The sequence below is a fragment of the Chrysemys picta genome, chromosome 15 (genome assembly GCF_011386835.1).
Source record: "Chrysemys picta bellii isolate R12L10 chromosome 15, ASM1138683v2, whole genome shotgun sequence".
Lineage (NCBI taxonomy): Eukaryota > Metazoa > Chordata > Testudines > Emydidae > Chrysemys > Chrysemys picta.
Window position 1 is genome coordinate 21839548 of NC_088805.1, and position 19769 is coordinate 21859316.

Below are 19769 nucleotides of genomic sequence, written 5' to 3' on the forward strand. Positions count from 1 at the left end.
TAAATAAGAAGCAGATTTAAGCATGTGCTCAACTTTAAGTGCACACAAAGCCTCACTGAGTTCTGTGGGATTTCTTATGTGCCTAGATTCAAGCATATGCTTAAAACTTTACAGGATCAGGGCCACAGCTGGAATCTAAGGAAACTGAACTTTATATCAGAATTGCATGTTCTACAGCGAAGCCTGTAGAATGGAACCAGCTTAGCAATATGTGGGGTACCTTGTGTAAATGATTAATCCTCAACTTCTTCTCTACTCCATACTTTCCGATTTGCCACTGTTTAAACACTGCTCAAACTGCTTCTCAAACTCATTAAAGCACTTTGCTCCATTGAATCTGTGAAATAATGCGTTTTGTGTGTTGATTAACCTTTTGTCTGGAACACTCTCTTTTTATGGTGAAGCACTGTAGTTTCACCCAAACTGCTTTGGGTAGAACATTAAATTGAAAATCTCAGTGATGCGTTTGAAGTCATTTATATTTAACAAGCGGGTTACCAGATATACACAACTGGAATTTGTTGACTAAGTGTATGGACTAAACTAATGCATAGTCAGTATTGTCCTAATAAATGGACCCTTAAATCAACAAGCCACCCTTATTCTTATAGACCACAATTTTCAAAAGCAGTGATGGGATGTGAGCATCCAGTTCCCCTTGTATTTCAGGGAGAGGTGGGCACCTAATCACTTTACACGCATTTGACAACCGCATCCTTGCTCCCTTTTCTTTGGTTTGTTTGCAGAGTTGGGCAACCTGGAGGAAGTTTTGGGTTGTGCCAAGCTACATCATTTGGTTTTGGGGTTTCCAGATGCAAGAGTAATCAACTCTAGTAGGGCCTCTGTACTTTCCTATGTTGGCTGATCTCCAGTTTTTACCTTCTGGTCTTTGTTCATGTTTGTTTTAAAAATATAATCTACTAAGTAATGAGTTCAAGTACGAAATCTTACAGGCACCATTCTTCCTTTGCAGGATACAGATAATTCCTATTTGGAGTCATCCAGGCTTATTCCTATCCTGTGGTGGGAGAACTGGGGCCATAGGATTTATAGCCCAGTCCATCTCCCATTGAAACCAATCGGAATCTTTCCACTGACTCTGATGGGCTCCAACTCCAGTCTGAGTTGAAATGGGCCTTAAGGGCTCAAACCTGCAAAGTAATTAGCACTGACATCCGCCAAAGTACCCAACTTTAAACATTAAATAGAACTGCACAGGAATTTTTCAACAAAATGTTTTGCAGGAAACTTTTTTGTGGGAAAAGGTTGGTTTCGATGAAACTTTTGTCAGGAAAGGTCTCTTGGGTCCAGAATGGACTTTTTTTTATCAAAACCAGAGAACAGGACTCACCACAGAATAGCCTAGTGGATATGGCACTCACCTACAATGTGGGAGACCTACGTGGGTGCCCTAACCATGAAGCTATTAACTACTCTGGGATGGGGAATCTATTTTTCTGCCAAAAAAATAAAAATTGATACGTCTTGGTTTTATCCTGATGTGGGGCATTCACCCCATGGTGAGCTGGTGCCACTGCCTCTTTCTGAAGAATTCCACTGAGAGATGGCAGCTTTACATAAGAGCCCTGTCAGTGAAGGCTACTTGTTTTAGCATGTCTGATTCAGCTGTTCATAATTCTGTACATTTTGCCAGATAATTTGCTCCTCCCTGACCAGTCCCACCCTCTTTAGAGGCCTTCCCAACTGGCTGAAATCATGCCTCATGAAGTGGCCTTGTGAGCAGGGCCGGCTCCAGGCACCAGCCCACCAAGCTTGTGCTTGGGGCGGCACCTGGAGGGGGGCGGCGCGGTGCGGTGTTCCGGCTCTGGCCGCCAGGGAGAGCGGGGCCACGGCCGGGCTCGCTGCCCCCCCGCGCCCTCCCCTGCCGCGCTGGGTGGCGGGGGGGGTGGCCGGAACCTTTTTTGCCTGGGGCGGCAAAAAAGCCAGAGCCGGCCCTGCTTGTGAGCACCTTGCAGTGATCCCTTGGGGCACCCTGTGTCCTGGCCAACACAAGCTGGATCTGGCCCATCATGTTTCCTTAGCCACTCTCATGCCCTCTATTTGTAATAATTATATAATCCTTCTCTAGATCCTCTCTAAAACCATTTTTCCTGAGAATTTTCTTTCAAAGAGAATTTCAAAAATTTCAGGCTTTGTCCCAAATAAGAACAAAGCCAAGTTTGGAAAGCTTCCAATCCTCCACAAATAAGAATTTCCATCCTCTGCACATCTCAAAATAAAAACTTAAGGATCAGATTATTATCTTACTACTATAAAGCTAAATCTAGAGCAACTTCATTTTAATCAACAGATTTACTCCATTCTTACACCAGTCTAAATGAGATCAAAGTCTGTCCCTAAGCCATGAATAGGCCATATAATTCCATATATGTGTGCACTAGGAATATAACATCATGCTGAACATCACTAGGGCAATGTTAACATAGCTGTTGAAACGAGGACCATTGTTTCTGGTTAGCACAAACAGGTTATGACAACACCTGTTTAGTGCTGTTGTCCCATTTCTGGAGTAGCACCACCTTCAGGGCTGACCCTTCCTATGGTTAAATCATCCCAGGTGGCTTTCACCACCTTTGCTGCCTCAGAATTTTCCCACACTGAGCCCATCTCTGCAGAATTTTACATTTAACTTGAACATTTCCACCACCATTTTTAGCTGCTAGATGGCAAAGGCTGTTTATTGGAGACTACGTTTGAATTGTCGTTACATCTCAAACAATTCATATCCACACCCTGACAGGGATACTCCTCAAATCCTTCCTGCATTGTTAGCTCAATGTGAGCACTGGGGATGGCTTGTGCATCTTTTCATAACGCATGCTATTTATAACTTTGACTTGCTAAATATATATATTGAACTATAACAAACAAACGAACAAAAATTGTTACATCAGCAAATCAACTCTTCAGAATTACACTGGAAATGAGAATTGACTGACTATTTAGAGCACTGAATGCATGCTGCCTTAATAAAATCCTTTCAGTTGAAACCTCCCTGTATTTCCTTTAGGACAGGGAACATCTAATAGAATGCAATTAATTATGTCTGATTACCTGTGTAAATAGTGTTGATTGCAAATTGTGTGTGATGCTGGGGCTCTATACCTAAGGTATTGTTCTCAGTGCTTCAGGATCTTATCAGTGTTTCCATTCTTTTATTCCTTATTTTTGGCATATATCATTATCATATATATCATTTAGCAGCAACAGGAAATCTCACAAAGGTTGAAAAGTGACATGCCGATGGGGAACAAACTATAGAATTCAGAGCAGGTATGCTGAAATCAGACTGTGGAAAATGTTCAGAAAGAAAGGTGAATTCATCCAAAATTCAACTTGCTTCCTTCTTCACTGGAGGTTTGAAACGTGTCTGTTTGTCTGAAGGTTTGCTTTGTTCACACACCTTTTTGAGTGAATTTTGAATGACTCTGAACCCACTTTTGTGCTGGGCTGATTATGGTTCTACATCATAATCAGTGTTTCAGCATGAAACATCAGTCTGAATCTAAAGGACAATGTTAAACTGGGGGTCCAAATCCACTGAAAATCAGGCCAGGCAAATGTTTCAGTGAAGAGAAACCACTGAGCTTTGCAGAACCCTGGATGAAAGGAGACTATAAAACAACAGAAAAAGATCTCTTTGAACAGTTCATGTTCAGCTTACAAACTGAAAGGGGACTGATCTTTGTCAGAGCCTTCTAAACCGTTGTGAAACCATCATCCACAACAGGCCTTATGCAAGGAGATATTCCATCTACGAGCTCTATAAGGAAACGTTATTTTAGTTGAAAATCAAATGACCTTTGCTTTTGATGAATTTGTGTGTTTAAAATACAGAAGTAACAGGAAAAAAAAATTGAGACCCTGCAACTATGCTTGATTCCACTATCTTTCATCTCACACAAACTGTCACAAGGTAGAGCTCTCTGGCAGCGTTTCAAAGGGAAACCCCACAGGAGCATCTTCTCTTCTGGTATTTCAAAGATACCAGATTGTAGCAATCACCACATTTCTAGCATGAGGATGTTTGGTTTTCCCCTGGAGATAACAACAGGTAAAAGAGCTAGCTAATTCCGTGAAGTGCCCCACCCATCTCCCTGCCCTAACCCTCAAGTCCTGCAAAGAATGGGGAACCAGATTCTCTGTTGGGGACAGTGAGATGCTAAAGAGAATAGCAAAGGATGTTTCACATGATCCTTTTCTTCCTTGTTTATTTTGTACTCCAGCTGTGTGCCTACCAGCCCTAGCTGAGACGGAGGGCCCACTGTGCCGGGTGCTCTACAAACACACCGCAAGCTTTACAATCTAGACAAGAGGGAGAAAGGGCGGGAGGGGAAATGAAGGCACCGAGAGGGGAAGCAACTTGCCAGAGCTCTCACGCCAGGTGAGCGGTACAGTTGGGAATATAGCCCTGCTCTCCTGAGTCCCAGTCCAATGCCCTATTCCATTGACTTCAATCAGAGTAGCAACCTACTGCTTACACTGCCATATAGGGTCTAATTCTGCGTGATTGAAATCAATGGGATTTTGTCATTTATTTTTGTCTGAGTAGGATGAGGCCCATAGTGCTGAAAGGCTTACTGTCTCTTCATCAGTGTTTGTAGTGCGCTCAGTACAACAGGGCCATGCTCTAGATTGCAGCCTTTACTAGAAATGTTTAGCAGTCACACTGAATAACAGAGTGTTACCTATGGGACAGGGATAGGCACACTGATTTGGTTACAGAAGAGCCTCCCCAAAATTTGCACAAAAGCTAAACTGAAGCCAAGCGTGGGTGTGAGTGCAAGGGATGTTGACAAGGGTCCTAGAGGCTTGACAAAGTATGAACTTTCCTTATTATTTTTCACTTTCACAGTCCCTTCTGCTCTTCCAGGTTCACGTCAGTCCTAGCTGGAAAGTGCCGACATAGAATGACAAAAATCTTAAGTGCATGGCTTTGTAGCAAGACAACCATAAAGACAGCCATTCTGGCCCTAAATAGCGCTGAGCCCCTACAGTTCCCTTCAAAGTCAATAGAGACTAGATACTATCATTCAGGAGGATGGGAGCTGTCCTCTCTTGGTATCTCCTAGGAGCAGACAAGTTGTTTGTTAAGCACTTGGGTCTTAGTCCTATGCAGTGTTGAGCACTTCAACCTGTATTGCTTCCAGTAGGAGTTGAGGGCTCTCAGCACTGAACAACCTGGGCCTTTTTCATAGGGAAGATAAACCACAGAGATGAAGTTTTTAGGTTTATTTTACATCCTGGATAAAACAACTATCAAAAGTAAAGTCGCTGGTTTCAGATGAGCGGCAATGCTGTCCGTAAGAATGAGCTCAGGGTTGAGGACTAGACCTTCCTGAGACACCGATTCAGTAAAGCATGTGCTTAAATACTTGGCTGATTTGGGGTCTGAGTTCTTATCTTCATGTGACTGCTAGGTTGCTATGTAGCCTTGGGCAAGTCACTTCACCTTGCTGCTCCATTCTTCCCTTCTGCAAAATGGAGACCACCAGGGCATAGCAAGGGTTAGTTAATGCTTGTATTTCCATATATCTGAAATGAGGATAATACTTCCACCTTTACAAAACTAAGTATCCTTTCTTGTTATTTGAGTATTATCAGTACAACCCTCACCCTGTGCAAAAGGACGACCCCTGAACAATGCAAAATTGGCTTATTTTTCTGCATTTGAGGCATGTAATTTAATAGTCTGTTCACACAAATCCCTCAGATTAGAAGTGTAAACCTCTACTTTGGTTTACCTAGGCTTCCTGGAACAGCAGGCCCAAATCCCTTATACGTTGTGTTGTTTTCAGATGGTGGAATATCTGCAGCTCTTTAGAAAGTCATTGGGTTTGGGGGCTAATCAGCACTTCTGGAAATTAAGCCACTTATTTAGGTGCCTAAATATGGATCTAGATGCCTAGCTCTAGGGATCCAGCTCTTAATAGGTAGAGTATCGGTGAATTCTGTTGGGGTAGTATAACTGGCCAAAACATCATAGCTTCTTTGTGTATTATCCTTTATTAGGGGCCAGGGAGGAGTCAGACTGTTTTGGTTTGGAAGGAGAAGGGGGGAATTTTAAATATTTTTTGAAGCAGGTTAGCTAGAAAGAAAACACATAGCAACAGAAAGAATCTCTGCTAAATTTATCGACAGCAACATAAAATGCTTTGTGAATTTTGTGTGCGTGCCAGTTTTCTTGTTCATCTCAAAATGACATTTTAATGTTCACTGCTTCACTTGGTACCTTAGCACTTAGCAGAGAAAGTACAGAGAAGGGAATATATTTGTGTGTGTGGGAGAGAGACAGAGACCCTGAAAATGACAAGCTTAACATAACTGCAATAAAATAAGCTGACCTGACTTTCAACCCATCTGCTAAGGTTGTAAATCACAATGTAAAGTGGATTTCCCTTGGACCTTGTCATCATCTAAAGGACTATCTATGATCTCAGTAGTTCCTCTCATTTTCTACTATGTGAGACTCTTAGCATTGGAAGGCCTGGATTCTTAAACCTGGCAAAGAAAGGCACAAAGTGGGATTTGCCTAATTGATTTGTGGAGCACAACTCCTGTTGAAAGATCTTGCTAATGCTTGCCTGCGTTCAGTGCATGATACCACAGCGATGTGTGCAGTATGGATGTTTAGATCAATTACCTATTCATCAGCAAATTCTCCTTACTCACTTGAAGGAGAAAATATCCATTATTGTGGGTTCAGTTGTGTGTCGTGGGCCCAATGCTGCCAGGTGCTCACAGTTGGATGGTAACGAGTCAGCATTTATGTGCTTTGGAGGAGAGACAGACAAGCTGCAAATGCGGTAGGGGAAAGAGAAAATATTATTTGTATTGCAATAGCACCTAGACACTTCAATGGGGTTCCAATCCTGGTTGTGCTAGGTGCTGTATGCACAGCACACTGTACACAAAGTCTTTGCTCTGATGATCTTCCAGTCTAAACAGACAAAGGGTGGGTGGAGGAACCGAGGTATAAAGAGGTGAAGTAGCTTGCCCACTCATCCTGACTTCCAGCACCATGCCTCTTGAAAGCAGTGTCAGTCTAGCCACAGAGACTGATGGGGGACCGCATCAAACCCTTCAAAATGGATAAAAGGGACTGGGAAGGGAGGGGCAGTTGTATGGGAAAATAAAAATAGAAGAAAAGGTGAAATAACCTGAGAAGAAAAATCCATTTCTTTAACATATTATTTGAGAGGTCTGAGTACTGGCATAGGATTGGATTTTTACATGTTTTAATTTTTGAATGTGAGTTTATTTGTTGCCCAGAAGAAATTAAACACAAAACTCATTTGGAAAAGCTTGCTCTTCTTTAATATGGAGTCCTATTGCTTCAAACTGCATTGATTTTTAAAAGGTCCAAAGCAGCTGAAGAATAACTACAGTCCTATTCACATCCATTTACTTTATACCGGGATTATCCATTTATGAGATCAACATTCAAAATAGGTCCAACATTTGTCCCTACCCCTTTCTTGTACAAGCCTAAGAGAATTAACCTCTGTGGCTGTAGAAAATGGTGATGCACACATCAAAAGAATATGCTCTGCTGGAAGTTTTCTCAGTGTCTTTCTTGGCAGAGATAATACCTCCCCTTAGATGTAAGCTTGAGCTGTGTGTTATACATTAGGGAACACAGCTTGAGTGTGTTTTGTTTTGACTACAACCTGGAAACAACATCTGAGAGAAAATCCAGGCAGATACCTTTATAGTTCTGAACCCATTCAAGACTAGAAAGTCTTCTAGTTCTCTGTGAAAGCAGCAGCTGAGCTAGGAGGTGTGATTCCCAGTGCGGACAGACACAGGCTTGCGCTAGCTCTGTTCAAACGATCATGCTAAAAATAGCAGTGTGGACTTTGCAGCACAGGTGGCGGCTTGGACTAGCCACCTGATCTTGGACCCAGAGGTTGGGTGAACTTAGACTAGCCCAAGCTGCCACTCATGCCACAGCATCCACACTGGTATTTTTAGCCTGCTAGCTCAAGAGAAGGTAATGCGAGTGCCTACCCATACTGGGAATCACCCCTCTCATATCATACCTTTAGAGATACCGAGGCTGTATTGTGCTAAGCACAGTACATGCACTCAGGAAGAGACTGTCTCTGCCCCCTCGGAGCTTAGAACACAAATAGATGAGGCAAATGGTGAGAGAAAGGGAGACAAGCATGATAATGGAAACTGAGGCTCAGCGAGATGAAGTGACTTGTCCAAGCTCAGTTCATACAGGAAATCGATGGCAGCCTGCATTTCCTGAGTTCAAGTCCAGTGCCTTAATCATGGACCATCCTTCCTCCCATTCTCTTATTAATGTATGCAGCTCAAGAAGTTTGAGGTACTTTACAAACCAGAAAAAGGACAAAGTCTCTGTCACAAGGAACTTATAATCAGCGGACTTGATCCTGCAAAAACGTACTAGCTGGCACAGCACTTTTATTACTGTGAGGAGTCCCCCGGACTCCTTAAAGTGCCAGCACCAGAATCAGGCCCTGGCCGAGATTAATACAATACAGAGGCCAACAGGTGACATGGCCAAATACGTGGTGGCATCATCAGTGATGAGATCAATAGGGAAGCTTGTCGAATAATTGGAGAGTATTAAAGAAGTATTTGAAGTTGAATGGCTCGCTGACTGTGCAAGGCTATTCCAAGCACTGGAATTGGGATACGAGAATGCATGAAACTGACAATGGGAACAGGAGACTATAAAAGGGGCCAAGGATTTAGAGGCACTGGGTGAAGGATGAAATACGAGCAGTGACGTAGGACTTGAGTCAAAGCCTATTAAAGTCAATGGCTTCTTTGCCTTGATCTCAATGGGCTTTGGATTAGGCTCATAGTCAGGGAAGGAGTAGCAAAGAGCATAAAAAGAAGTAATGTTTGTTTGTTTATTACTATTTATTATTCTCCTCTTCACTAATCGAACTTCTCTGTTATCCTAATTCCTACTTTCATCCTACTATTTAAAAATAAAGGGCCAGATCCTAGGCTGGAATGAATCAGCCTCTCTCCAGTGTTGGAGCTATCCCAGTTTACACCAGCTGAGGATCTGGCCCAAAGTCACATGCATTTGTTCATTTGTCAATATCATTAAAGGAAAAATAAAAGGATTTTGCTGGGTTTGGAAACTCTTAATTTCCAAATCAGTAAAATAATCAAACAGGCCTGGCAATAAGTTCCATCCATAGCGCATTTATTTACTCTTTCTTTTGGGTTGAAAATTAAGCTATCATGTATAATGGCAAAGACATTAAAATGGTATATTGTGTGTGTGTGTGTGTGTGTGTGTGTGTGTAGCAGTCTTTTCCTAGGGATTCTGGAAGGCATTTTTATGATAGGCTCAAACCTTAATTTACTCTACAACCCTGTTCTCTAGTGGATAAGCAATATTCATTCACAAACATTATAAATACACATTCAGGTGGTGATAGTCTCCCAGAAGGGTGGTTCAAGCCTCTAGAAACTAATATCCACTTTAAACAAATATATACTTGTTTTTCTTTCTGATGTACTTAAACAATAGCTTTTTACTTATCAAAATTCATGCATAGGGATCTCACAAACTGGGTAAATCAAGATTAACTTAATGGAAGACAATGGGTTTATACTGATTTTAAATCAGCACAAGTTTGTGGAGAATCAAGCCCTAACATGTTTATAAACATCTGCCAGGCAGCGCCGGCTCCAGGCATCAGCAAACCAAGCACGTGCTTGGGGCGGCACATTTTCAGGGGCGGCATTCCAGCCAGCCTTTTTTTTTTTTCGCTTGGGGCGGCAAAAGCCTAGAGTTGGCCTTGGCAGCAGCAGCGCGTCCTGCACTGGGGCCGCCCTGGGGCCACTGCTGTTCGCGTCAGGGAGCAGCGCCTGCACCTTATGGCTAGGCGGGCTCCGAGCACGGGACACTTGGGCTGGGGACCTCCCCGCGGGGTGCACAGAGCTGCCCGCAGGTGCCGCCGGGTGGCCGCCCCCCAGCGCTGCAGCCGGGGCTGGGCGAAGCGGCCCGAGCCACACAGGGATTGCGGCAGAGCGGCCAGGAGCAGCAGCAGCGGGGCCATAGTGGGGACCGGTGCCCGGGGCACTGCCGTGCGGGGCCCGCATCCCGCTCTCCGGGGCTCCGCTCCCTCTGGGCTGCCCTGCCCTGGCTCCTCAGCCCTCTGCCGGACGGTCCCCCGGCTCTGTCCTGGAGGCGGGAGCCCCGGCTGGAGGGACCCTGAGCTGAGGCACGGCCCAGGAGCCCCACTGCTTACCCCGACTCTGTCAGTGCTGGACCGGCTGGAGGCGAGTGAGGAGCGGGCGGAGTCAGCACTGGTGGGGGGAAGCCCAGGGCTGGGGCAGCAGGGAGTGCGGGTGGGGTGAGGGGGAGAGCCCAGGGTTGGGGCGGCAGGGGATGCGGGTGGGGTGGCGGGTTGAGCCCAGGGCTGGGGTGGCAGGGAGGTGCAGGGGGAGCCCAGAGCTGGGATGGGGGGCAGCCAAAAATTTTTTTGCTTGGGGCAGCAAAAAACATAGAGCCAGCCCTGCTGCCAGGATATATTTTATTATTTATATATATTACTGTAGCAGGCTTCCCAAGACCACTGTGCTACAGTGCTGTACAGACACATAGTAAAAGACAGTCCTCACTCTGAAGAGTTCATCATCTAAATAGATTAGACAGACAAAGAGGCGGAGAAAGGAAGTATTATTCTCCCCATTTTATAGATGGGCAACCCAGCCACAGAGATAGAGAGTGATTTGCTCAAAGTCACGTGAGAAATCTGTGGCAGAGCTAAGAACTGAGTCCTTGGGTCCAAAGACTCTCTCCAGTCCTTTAACCACCAGACACTCTTTCCTCTCTAAGAATAGTTACCTAATTTCTGTCTGTCTACACAGCCTCGTTTAATCTATGCATCCGCAGATTGCCTAACATTAGTCTAATCCTCCTTTCACTGAAGTTAATGGGAGCATGATCCAGCCCTGTTCTGGTGATGTCTCCCTTCATATCAAATTTGGATGAGTAGCCTGAACTGTCCATCAGTGTAGCCTAAGACTTTGAAGGCAAGTCACCTAGCACTGGTCTATGCTAGAAAAGTAGTACCAGGATAAAAATATTGGTTAGTGGTGTGGATTTTTTACTGATACATTTATTCTCATATAAACCCTAGTGTGGATGCAGCTATGCCACTTTGAAGATACCTTATACCAGAAACATGTATTCCTCTTTCTGAACCAGAATAAACTATACCAGTATAGGTTTCAGAGTAGCAGCCGTGTTAGTCTGTATCCGCAAAAAGAAGAACAGGAGGACTTGTGGCACCTTAGAGACTAACAAATTTATTAGAGCATAAGCTTTCGTGGACTACAGCCCACTTCTTCGGATGCATATATATGCATCCGAAGAAGTGGGCTGTAGTCCACGAAAGCTTATGCTCTAATAAATTTGTTAGTCTCTAAGGTGCCACAAGTCCTCCTGTTCTTCTTTATACCAGTATAAGCACTTTTTATATTGGTACAACTACAATCTGTGCTAGTTGGGTTTTGCCACTTTAACTATACCAGTAGACTAGGCAGCGAAATTTGCTGGTGTAGAATGGCCCTAATTCAGCTCATTTGTCTACTTCCAGCCTGCAGCGTTTGTACTGTTAGCATCATGATTCTAAACTGCTTCAGACTCTAATGCAGTAGTCCCCCTTGTGCCATTTTACATCTAGTTTCAGAGGCTTCCTAAAGGGTTCCCTATACTTGTCTTAACATTTGTTTACCTGCTTGCCAGATTCCCTTTTGTTTTCTTTCTGAACCAGAATAAACTATACCAGTATAGGTTTCAGAGTAGCAGCCGTGTTAGTCTGTATCCGCAAAAAGAAGAACAGGAGGACTTGTGGCACCTTAGAGACTAACAAATTTATTAGAGCATAAGCTTTCGTGGACTACAGCCCACTTCTTCGGATGCATATATATGCATCCGAAGAAGTGGGCTGTAGTCCACGAAAGCTTATGCTCTAATAAATTTGTTAGTCTCTAAGGTGCCACAAGTCCTCCTGTTCTTCTTTATACCAGTATAAGCACTTTTTATATTGGTACAACTACAATCTGTGCTAGTTGGGTTTTGCCACTTTAACTATACCAGTAGACTAGGCAGCGAAATTTGCTGGTGTAGAATGGCCCTAATTCAGCTCATTTGTCTACTTCCAGCCTGCAGCGTTTGTACTGTTAGCATCATGATTCTAAACTGCTTCAGACTCTAATGCAGTAGTCCCCCTTGTGCCATTTTACATCTAGTTTCAGAGGCTTCCTAAAGGGTTCCCTATACTTGTCTTAACATTTGTTTACCTGCTTGCCAGATTCCCTTTTGTTTTCACTTCATGGCTGAACATTCATTATAAATCAGCTCACACTGCTCTTTCCCTCGCTTTATCTTTCAAGTGGAAGCACATTTGCTTAGGCCCTGTAGCTTTCAGGTAGGGAAAGGTTATATTAGCAAATTTGGTGCAGTACAGTCAGTACAGTAATATGGTTTTATTTATCATGTGATTGACACTAATATGTCCAGTACCCTACACACATGTTCACCTATTGCTACTTATATTACAGCATTTACATTCTGTCTACACCGGCAATTTTACTGAGACAATGAATATGATGGATTGTTGTGGCCTGTAGGGCCAGTGGTGTCAGCATATTTTTGATGACTTCTGCCTTTTTCAGTCTTGTTTACTTCTGGTCCAAACACTGAGGTTTCAAAAGACATAAAGAGTACCTGCTGGGTAGATGAATGTGAATTAGAGTGCGTGCCTGAAGAGGAAGGTAATATAGAGCTGTATGAAGTATTATATACGGTTTATTTCCTCAGGTTCCTTGAGCTATTGTTTTCCCCTTTTGCCAACAGAATGCACTTGAAGGGTTCGATCCTGTAAAGCATATAAGAATCCCCACCCAGGGGTCCATCTAGTTCTGTATTCTCTCTTCAGTGCTGCTCAGTACCATATGATTCAGAGAAGGCTGCAAGAAACCAGCAATTGGCAATGATGGGATAATCTGTCCCCAGAGGAAATTTCCTCCTAACCCCCAATATCTAGAGTTGTTTTTTATGCCCGGAATTATGAGGGTTTTTATGCCTGCCAGAAGTAAGGGTTCCCATTGAAGCTAATGGAAGTTGAAAACACTCAGCACTTTGCAGGACTGAACACTGGTACGCCAGAAAATATTGACTTCCAAGGGATTCAATGTATTCCAGGTTTCCCAGCCAGTCACATCAATGAGAGTTTTGCCTGAATAAGAGCTACAGGATGGAATGTTTAGGCCTCAATCCACACATCACTTAAGCACATGCTTAGCTTTAAGCATGTCGGTAGCCACCATTGACTGAGGCTGCCATTTTCAAAGAAGTCTATACCAACCCTTAGGTCTCCTTCATAAAGGCCATGTTTTATACATGAGGTTTCCCCTGGAAAAAGTTCTCCAGTGTTTAAACATATTTTTTTAAAATCATCACCAGTAACCAAACCTGCCCGAGCCACCACAGCAACACACCAGTGTACCTGCTTGAGGAAGGGAAACAAGATCTCTTAGGGGCCCAAAGAATTATCTAAAAAAGAATGAGTAAAAGTAGTTACAAAGCCATGAAGAAGGTCTTGATGATGCTTTAAGAATCCGTCAGTGCTTGGTGATCTTTCAGCTCTTGTTTTAGCCACATTCACTCCTTCTGTAAAGTGAATGCTTGTGAGAGCTGCTGGATTGGCTGCCCGGGAGACTGCTGTATCCGCAAGGCTGGTATGACACTGAGGGTGGGACGGGCAGCTCCCCCACATCACATTAACCTGGAGGGACCGAAGCCCATGGGACTACTCAGAGGAGTAAGTGATACTCAATGTGAGTCAGGCCTACAGGACTGGGCCCCCAATTAACAACTTTGCTGCCTAATGTAGCAGATGAGTGGTACAAAACACACCTTGGTGCTGCCTAGGCACCTGCTAAAGTACTTCACTGTAGAAGGACTTCCCCATTCACCTGCAGCACAGAGATTGTAGCAGTATTGCCAGCCCCAAGTGTTCAAAAATCATGAACTTGGCTTAAAATTCATGAGTCTTTTTAAAAATGATAAATGCTGGGTTCTTCTTATTTTGCCTTCTGGATTTTGAACCATTAATTTCCACGCAGATCATGTTTTCAAGCTTTTCTCTGCAACCACATGAGCTGGAAGCTCACTTCATTCATGAAAGCTGAAATTCTCACAAAATACCGTGATTCTAGAAACTGGGGCTTTAAGAAAAACACCAAATATTGCGAGACTCACCATAAAATCCTAACACTGTTGTAGCACTGAAATGGTCTCAAAAAAGTCTAACGGAGAACTGGTGCTATGTAGATACCTCAATGGGGGAAAAACACTGCTGTAACTAAATACTATGAGCGGCTCTAGTTTATAACCTGGGAAAATAGACCAAATTCTACTCTGACTTTTGTACTCTGTGGCAATGAAAGAGTTACATGTAGGTCTTGCAACACTTAGAAGTAGTGCTGAGTACGAAGGGTGTGGGGGCCACTCTGTACTAATTTAGAAGAACCAAGTCTATAAAAATGTTTGATAGCTCAGATTTGTGAAAGAACAGATTCACCCGATATTAGTGACATGCAGAAGTAAAGTATGGAAAATCCGTTCAGTGGAGAAACAGCCTTATAGCAGGATTGAGTAGATTTACCATTTTTGGAATTTGAACAAAATAAACAGATAACGAGAAGAGGTTGACTCAACACGAAAGGCTCTTTTAAAGGTAACAACTACAAATTCTGAGTAAGATTAAACACCTATGTGGAAAGTTCATGTACATTTGTAATGATAAAGTAAAATGTTGAGAAAGCGAGAGGTAGGAGTGTGAATGTGTGTGTGTTCCTACCACTGATTTTCTGTGCAGGACTGGGCATGTGTAAATAAACCTCAAATCCAAAGAGTACGTTTTAAATGTGTTTCAACTTTCTTGGAAGTAGTTGGAATATTTCAGTCCCTGCATTACATTTAAATGGTTTGCATTTTCCCTTCTGGAAAACTGCCTGTTTTTACTAACTGTCATGGGCTGATAGGGATCATGTTGCATCTAGTCACAATGCATTACACTACAGCAATATTTACACTGTGGCTGCTACCTTATTTGTGCAGCAGCAGTTCACATAATGACTTGAGGCCTCAGCAAAATCGGCACAAACATCCACACAAGCCAGAGATAAAATGAAGGAAAATTAATGTTGCCCTACAAAAGGTTGTAATCTGAGAAACACAGGCTTCAAGGGGCAACCCATGACACAGGGGCCTTAAAAGAGCTTTGGTAAAAGAGCCTAATGGGGGCTGTGGGAAGCAGCGCAGGCTGTGGGATGTGCTGGCCGCCACCAGGGCCGGCTCCAGGGTTTTGGCCACCCCAAGCAGCCAAAAAAAAAAAAAAAGCCACGTTCGCGATCTGCGGCGGCAATTTGGCGGGAGGTCCTTTGCTCCCAGTGGGAGTGAGGGACCGTCCGGCGAATTGCCGCCGAATACCTGGACGTGCCGCCCCTCTCCAGAGCGGCCGCCCCAAGCACCTGCTTGCCAGGCTGTTGCCTGGAGCCGGCCCTGGCCGCCACTTCCCGAAGCCCCCATTGGCCTGAAACGGTGAACCGCAGCCAGTGGGAGCTGCAGGTAAAAAAACCATCCCGGCCCGCCAGCGGATTTCCCTCAAAGGTTGCTGATCCCTGCTGTAGGGCAAAGTCCTCACCAGACTCCTGTGTCTGCCTTAGCAGAAATGCTGTGGGCCAGACATAAGCAGAGTTTCTGCTTTGCTCAGTCCTTGGTTGGTCAGTGGCCAAAATGGACCCTGGCATAGGTGTTTATGTACTGTATACTGGGTAATAACATCTGGGGAGTCAATGTTTCTAAAACTAAACTGGCTCTTTATTAAGAAAACTATTTCCTGAGGTCGTGCAACACCAACTAGCTTTCCAGCTATTTGCATAACAACTGTCTTCCTGGGGCCTCCTCCAAACTCTTCCCTCCTGCAACCTGTGCTCCTCCCTCCAAGTTCCATGCAGGTTCCTACATAATGGACAACTGCACCAGCCAAGGATCAGGTAGAACAACATGTGTTCTGCCCCACCCACAGCTCTGTCCGGGAAAATCCTCTGCTGCTCCTTTAGGTCAGCATTCTGGCTTCAAAGTGGCTAGGGCCAAGCAAATCTCTTTTATTCAGGAGTCACTCCAGTTTTCAAGAGTTGGTTTGCAGTATTGAGTATGTAGTTATCTTATCTGGTTGCTTTTAACATGTCTGGATGACTGAGCAGAAATGGGGTCAGATCTTAGCATAACTAAGTGGGAAAGCTAGATTGTCTTGGATAACCCTAGAATTCCATTTGGATCCTACCCAGTCCCAAGCTAACATCCCAATTCATCATCAGAGACTGGATCAGATTCAGTGTACTTCTCTGAGGAACACAGATTCTGTTATCATCCTACTGGAATTTCAATGACGTTAAACCCCAAACCCATCAAAACGTTGTGTTACTGGGCCAGATTTTCATCTTTGTTATACCACTGCAACCCAATTGACTTAAACAGGATTGCAGAAGTAAAAATGGGAGGAGAATATAGCCCAAGTAGCATAGATTTCTTTCAAATAGCAAAGGGCTCTTGCAAAACAACAAAGGACCAATCAAGAGGAAAGACTAGTCCAAATTTTCTGTGCTTCTTCCGCGTTGCATTTTAAAGTTCAAGATGTTATTTTGTTAATGCATGTATTATCGTAAGGAAGAAGACCAAAATCCATAAACCACTGAAAATGAAGCCACAGGGCTGGGCTTTGACTTCCATTATACCGATATAAATTAGAACCGAATTTGACCCACGCTTGTTGGGCCTGATTTCTGTATTTCCCTGCACTGTACGTAGCCACTTACACTAGTACAAAGTGAATGTGAAATGCTACTATATCAGAATAATGATTTGCACTGGTTTAAATGACTGCTCGCGCTGCAGGATACTGGAGAATCAGGCCCATTAACTTTGAATTAAAGGGCCTGGATTCTTCTCTCACTTAGGCCTGGTCCACACTAACCCCCCCACTTCGGACTAAGGTACGCAAATTCAGCTACGTTAATAACGTAGCTGAAGTCGAAGTACCTTAGTCCGAACTTACCGCGGGTCCAGACGCGGCAGGGGGGCTCCCCCGTCGATGCCGCGTACTCCTCTCGCCGAGCTGGAGTACCGGCGTCGACGGCGAGCACTTCCGGGAATGATCCGGGATCGATTTATCGCGTCTAGACCAGACGCGATAAATCGATCCCAGAACATCGATTGCCTGCCACCGGACCCGGAGGTAAGTGTAGACGTAATCTTACAGTAGCCCTACCATGTTCAGAAAGTTTTTTGCACATTGTGAGATGCTGTGTTCAGAAAGTTTCTGGATGTTTTAAGGCTTTCCCTTCCCTGCCTTCTCCTGCTGTTCAGTTGTTCTTTCACAGTGATGTGATTTCAGTAATATCTGCAACTGCTCAAATTTCAGTGGCTAAGTGTATTAACTGACAAGCTGGCCAGATGGCTCAAGCCCCTGACATGAAGCTTACTATGTTTGAAATGCTATAGACATCAGGATTTGGAGTATAACCACGGGAATTTGCTTCCTATGGCCACTCAGTGCTGGAAGAACTGTGTGGTGACACTCATCCACTAAAGGATATTTCCTGACAGAGCTGCAGAAACAGGAGGACTGTGACTATTAAGAAATCAGAAGCAGCAAGGAGGGGGTCGGTTTAAAATCATTTTGGAGAACTGCTGCGATATGTTATATGTCTTTTAACCAAAGGTTCTTTGCACATCTATCCCCAGCAGAACAATGCGAGCTGCCCAGGCTTTCTCTGGAATAAAATAAAAACACGATGATTTTATAACACCCAGTGACGACTTCAAAATTAGAATCAATCTTCCCGTTCCTTCCACCATTAGAGAAGGATGGTCTTGTAATCAAAGCACTGGCCTGACATGCAGGAGATGCAGATACAGTTCCTGACTCTGCCACATATTTCCTATATTTGCCCAAGCAAGTCAAGTAATCTCTCTAGGGCAGATTCTAAAGTGTAGCTCTGCTGAGCAGGTTTAGTGAGGTGGGGGGCCTGTGATGCCCTGGCGTCCTTTTTGCTCCTTTCTCTGTAGCTGGAGATTTCTCTAATCTGCTCCTTGCACACTCCTCTTGCCTGTTGCTGCTGCTCCTCATGTGGAAAGGAGCAGCAGGGAAGATTCTGGATGACCTGGAACCAGAGGCAGGACTGGAAGCCTCTTTATACTCTGCTCACTCATCTGCAACTGGGTGCTCTGGGAAGGAGCTTCATGTGGTCATGGAATATGCATTGCCTGCCCCCTGGGATTATGAAATCATGGTGATATATCAAAGGATTGTAATGCTCCCTTCTAATACCTCACTGATATTTCCCCCCTCAGGTCTGACTTCAGTGCTCTGTGATCCAAGTTTAACTGACATTAACAAGAGTCTTTCTGTTCACCACAGAGGGCTTTGGGTCAAGGCCATAACACTGGTCTACAATTTTTGAGAAGTCGTCTGCTTCAGAGATAAAATGTGCTATTTATTATGTATTTTGATGTGCTGAATTCAAATATGACAATTAAAACAACTGATTGGCTACTGTTTCTAAGATATTTAAGTTTTTACATTTTATGTCTGTGTATGTTTGTGTAGATAGTAGAGTTTTAATCATAAATTGTAAACCTAGGTCTTTTCATGTGTTTATGGTTGCTTTACATGATAATATTTCACCTGTCCTGTTTATGTAACACTTTAAAAATCAGCAAAAGGGTTATATAATTAAAATTTATTATGAAACAAAAGGCAAAAAACTATTATGTACATAGTTTAGTCCTATTCGGTGTCTACTCGGTGCTTCTTGGCTTATCTCTTGTATTCATTAAATGGAGCATCTCTTGTCACTGTCCAGCAATAGTCTGCAAGCATTGATGGGCTCCATTTGCCCTGATAGCGTTTCTCCATTGTTGCAATGTCCTGGTGAAATCGCTCGCCGTGCTCGTCGCTCACTGCTCCGCAGTTCGGTGGAAAAAAATCTAGATGAGAGTGCAAAAAATGTATCTTTAGTGACATGTTGCACCAAGGCATTTGAATGCCTTGAGGAGGTTTTCCACCAACAACCTGTAGTTGTCTGCCTTGTTGTTTCCGAGAAAATTTATTGCCACTAACTGGAAGGCTTTCCATGCCGTCTTTTCCTTGCCACGCAGTGCATAGTCAAATGCATCATCTCGAAGAAGTTCACGAATCTGAGGACCAACAAAGACACCTTCCTTTATCTTAGCTTCACTTAACCTTGGAAATTTTCAACGGAGGTACTTGAAAGCTGCTTGTGTTTTGTCAATGGCCTTGACAAAGTTCTTCATCAGACCCAGCTTGATGTGTAAGGGTGGTAACAAAATCTTCCTTGATTCAACAAGTGGTGGATGCTGAACACTTTTCCTCCCAGGCTCCAATGACTGTTGGAGTGGCCAATCTTTCTTGATGTAGTGGGAATCTCTTGCACAACTCTCCCATTCGCAGAGAAAACAGCAGTACTTTGTGTATCCAGTCTGCAGACCAAGCAAGAGAGCAACAACCTTCAAATGGCCACAAAGGTGCCACTGATGTTGGTCATAGTTTATGCACCTCAAAAGTTGTTTCATGTTGTCATAGGTTTCCTTCATATGGACTGCATGACCAACTGGAATTGATGGCAAAACATTGCCATTATGCAGTAAAACA